The sequence below is a fragment of the Phyllobates terribilis genome, unplaced genomic scaffold, assembly GCF_046119375.1.
Source record: "Phyllobates terribilis strain yellow unplaced genomic scaffold, ASM4611937v1 Scaffold_388__1_contigs__length_1821495, whole genome shotgun sequence".
NCBI classification, from domain to species: domain Eukaryota; kingdom Metazoa; phylum Chordata; class Amphibia; order Anura; family Dendrobatidae; genus Phyllobates; species Phyllobates terribilis.
In genome coordinates this window covers 1030001-1034592 of record NW_027363148.1, presented here as the reverse complement: position 1 = coordinate 1034592, position 4592 = coordinate 1030001, and positions in this window count along the sequence as shown.

Sequence of the window (4592 nt, the reverse complement as noted above, 5' to 3'; positions counted from 1 at the left end):
AAAAAAATTTTTCTGGACTTAGAAAATTTTTCAACTTGTGTCAGACTTCCAGACAGGGGAGCATGTCAGTGCGCGCATCCGATTTCAGTTCCAGAGCGATTCCTCCGATGAGTCCTTGATACTTAGTCGTTTTTGGCCAAATTTCTGACTTTTTTGAAAATTTCACAAATTTGTGAAAACTTCCACAAAATGAGGTTCTAGTATGTTATAGGGCATCCCAGGAGGGCTTCATATGTGTGGGTAAAATATATATCCCACATGGGGAAAATTGAAAAAAAGTTGAAAAAAAAATTTTTTCTGGACTTAGAAAATTTTTCGACTTGTGTCAGACTTCCAGACAGGGGAGCATGTCAGTGCGCGCATCCGATTTCAGTTCCAGAGCGATTCCTCCGATGAGTCCTTGATACTTAGTCGTTTTTGGCCAAATTTCTGACTTTTTTGAAAATTTCACAAATTTGTGAAAACTTCCACAAAATGAGGTTCTAGTATGTTATAGGGCATCCCAGGAGGGCTTCATATGTGTGGGTAAAATATATATCCCACAGGGGGAAAATTGAAAAAAAGTTGAAAAAAAAAATTTTTTGGGACTTAGAAAATTTTTCAACTTTTGTCAGACTTCCAGACAGGGGAGCATGACTGTGCGCGCATCCGATTTCAGTTCCAGAGCGATTCGCGCGATGAGTCCTTGATACTTAGTCGTTTTTGCCAAAATTTCTGACTTTTTTGAAAATTTCACAATTTTGTGAAAACTTCCACAAAATGAGGTTCTAGTATGTTAGAGGGCATCCCAGGAGGGCTCCAAAAGTGTGGGTAAAATATATATCCCACAGGGGGAAAATTGAAAAAAAGTTGAAAAAAAAAATTTTTTCTGACTTAGAAAATTTTTCGACTTGTGTCAGACTTCCAGAGAGGGGAGCATGTCTGTGCGCGCATCCGATTTCAGTTCCAGAGCGATTCGCGCGATGAGTCCTTGATACTTAGTCGTTTTTGGCCAAATTTCTGACTTTTTTGAAAATTTCACAAATTTGTGAAAACTTCCACAAAATGAGGTTCTAGTATGTTATAGGGCATCCCAGGAGGGCTTCATATGTGTGGGTAAAATATATATCCCACAGGGGGAAAATTGAAAAAAAGTTGAAAAAAAAAATTTTTTGGGACTTAGAAAATTTTTCAACTTTTGTCAGACTTCCAGACAGGGGAGCATGACTGTGCGCGCATCCGATTTCAGTTCCAGAGCGATTCGCGCGATGAGTCCTTGATACTTAGTCGTTTTTGCCAAAATTTCTGACTTTTTTGAAAATTTCACAATTTTGTGAAAACTTCCACAAAATGAGGTTCTAGTATGTTAGAGGGCATCCCAGGAGGGCTCCAAAAGTGTGGGTAAAATATATATCCCACAGGGGGAAAATTGAAAAAAAGTTGAAAAAAAAAATTTTTTCTGACTTAGAAAATTTTTCGACTTGTGTCAGACTTCCAGAGAGGGGAGCATGTCAGTGCGCGCATCCGATTTCAGTTCCAGAGCGATTCGCGCGATGAGTCCTTGATACTTAGTCGTTTTTGCCAAAATTTCTGACTTTTTGAAAATTTCACAAATTTGTGAAAACTTCCACAAAATGAGGTTCTAGTATGTTATAGGGCATCCCAGGAGGGCTTCATATGTGTGGGTAAAATATATATCCCACAGGGGGAAAATTGAAAAAAAGTTGAAAAAAAAAATTTTTTGGGACTTAGAAAATTTTTCAACTTGTGTCAGACTTCCAGAGAGGGGAGCATGTCAGTGCGCGCATCCGATTTCAGTTCCAGAGCGATTCGCGCGATGAGTCCTTGATACTTAGTCGTTTTTGCCAAAATTTCTGACTTTTTGAAAATTTCACAAATTTGTGAAAACTTCCACAAAATGAGGTTCTAGTATGTTATAGGGCATCCCAGGAGGGCTTCATATGTGTGGGTAAAATATATATGCCACAGGGGGAAAATTGAAAAAAAGTTGAAAAAAAAATTTTTTCTGGACTTAGAAAATTTTTCAACTTTTGTCAGACTTCCAGACAGGGGAGCATGACAGTGCGCGCATCCGATTTCAGTTCCAGAGCGATTCGCGCGATGAGTCCTTGATACTTAGTCGTTTTTGGCCAAATTTCTGACTTTTTTGAAAATTTCACAAATTTGTGAAAACTTCCACAAAATGAGGTTCTAGTATGTTATAGGGCATCCCAGGAGGGCTTCATATGTGTGGGTAAAATATATATCCCACATGGGGAAAATTGAAAAAAAGTTGAAAAAAAAATTTTTTCGGGACTTAGAAAATTTTTCAACTTGTGTCAGACTTCCAGACAGGGGAGCATGTCAGTGCGCGCATCCGATTTCAGTTCCAGAGCGATTCCTCCGATGAGTCCTTGATACTTAGTCGTTTTTGGCCAAATTTCTGACTTTTTTGAAAATTTCACAAATTTGTGAAAACTTCCACAAAATGAGGTTCTAGTATGTTATAGGGCATCCCAGGAGGGCTTCATATGTGTGGGTAAAATATATATGCCACAGGGGGAAAATTGAAAAAAAGTTGAAAAAAAAATTTTTTCTGGACTTAGAAAATTTTTCAACTTTTGTCAGACTTCCAGACAGGGGAGCATGACAGTGCGCGCATCCGATTTCAGTTCCAGAGCGATTCCTCCGATGAGTCCTTGATACTTAGTCGTTTTTGGCCAAATTTCTGACTTTTTTGAAAATTTCACAATTTTGTGAAAACTTCCACAAAATGAGGTTATACTATGTTAGAGGGCATCCCAGGAGGGCTCCAAAAGTGTGGGTAAAATATATATGCCACAGGGGGAAAATTGAAAAAAAGTTGAAAAAAAAATTTTTTCTGGACTTAGAAAATTTTTCAACTTTTGTCAGACTTCCAGACAGGGGAGCATGACAGTGCGCGCATCCGATTTCAGTTCCAGAGCGATTCGCGCGATGAGTCCTTGATACTTAGTCGTTTTTGCCAAAATTTCTGAGTTTTTGAAAATTTCACAATTTTGTGAAAACTTCCACAAAATGAGGTTCTAGTATGTTATAGGGCATCCCAGGAGGGCTTCATATGTGTGGGTAAAATATATATCCCACATGGGGAAAATTGAAAAAAAGTTGAAAAAAAATTTTTTTCTGGACTTAGAAAATTTTTCAACTTTTGTCAGACTTCCAGACAGGGGAGCATGACAGTGCGCGCATCCGATTTCAGTTCCAGAGCGATTCCTCCGATGAGTCCTTGATACTTAGTCTTTTTCAGAAGTCAGAATTTTGACTTCCAGGACCCACAAATCGTTGATAAATTGAGCCCGCTCACCAGTTCCAAGTGTTTTGGGGTCTCCCCGGTACCAGTAATGCAGCCTGCTCACTATATGTCGCAAAATAGAAAAAAAGTGAAAAAGAACCAGAATGAGGAAATTTCAGGGAGCCGAATCCGCCTAACAGTTCCAGGCGATCGGGTACTTTTTGACATGTGTCCCTAAAGTGGGTATAGGGTGACACCCAATGCAAATACCCAGTTTTGCACACCACCGGCAGAATATATAAGAGAGACGGACCTCTCGGCCCCGACACATTTCGACTCATTTAAGCTGGTTTTCACCTCTGTAGACCCGGGCACGTGTTTTGGCTATGAGTCCCTGTTCAGCTGGAGGTCTGCACCTTGGCTGAACCCAGACTTCCGCAGCTGCGTGGGGGGGCTTTTGCCGGTCGCCCATCCCAAGTAAGAGAGGTGTTCCTGGGTTGAAGTGAGCCTGGCCAGACCCCCCGCGGGCCCTGGTTCTCCACATGGGGGCGCCGTCAAGGCTAAAATCTGGATTTTTAGGCTGAGGAGAGGCTCCATGAGGGCGGATGCTTTCGTGGCTTCGACCCCAGTGCTGTTCCACATCCAGTACCCCCTCTGCAAGGGCGCCTGTACCCGAGTCTCGCTTCCAGGACTCTTGGGCATGCATCTCCTGACGACAGGGTTTTGCACACCACCGGCAGGATATATAAGAGAGACGGACCTCTCATCCTCGACACATTTCGACTCATTTAAGCTGGTTTTCACCTCTGTAGACCCGGGCACGTGTTTTGGCTATGAGTCCCTGTTCAGCTGGAGGTCTGCACCTTGGCTGAACCCAGACTTCCGCAGCTGCGTGGGGGGGCTTTTGCCGGTCGCCCATCCCAAGTAAGAGAGGTGTTCCTGGGTTGAAGTGAGCCTGGCCAGACCCCCCGCGGGCCCTGGTTCTCCACATGGGGGCGCCGTCAAGGCTAAAATCTGGATTTTTAGGCTGAGGAGAGGCTCCATGAGGGCGGATGCTTTCGTGGCTTTGACCCCAGTGCTGTTCCACATCCAGTACCCCCTCTGCAAGGGCGCCTGTACCCGAGTCTCGCTTCCAGGACTCTTGGGCACGCATCTCCCGACGACAGGGGTTTGCAGCCTCCGTACTTGGGCAAGTCCCTCCACGACCCCCTGATCTTCCTCCGATCGATCTGGCGCAGCGCTCCTGGGTGGGGAGGTGGCGCCGCTCGCTCGGCCCGGGCTTTGGAGCTCGCGCCGGCTTAAGGTGAGCGGTCCCCTTCCTCCTCTACCCCCGGGCTTC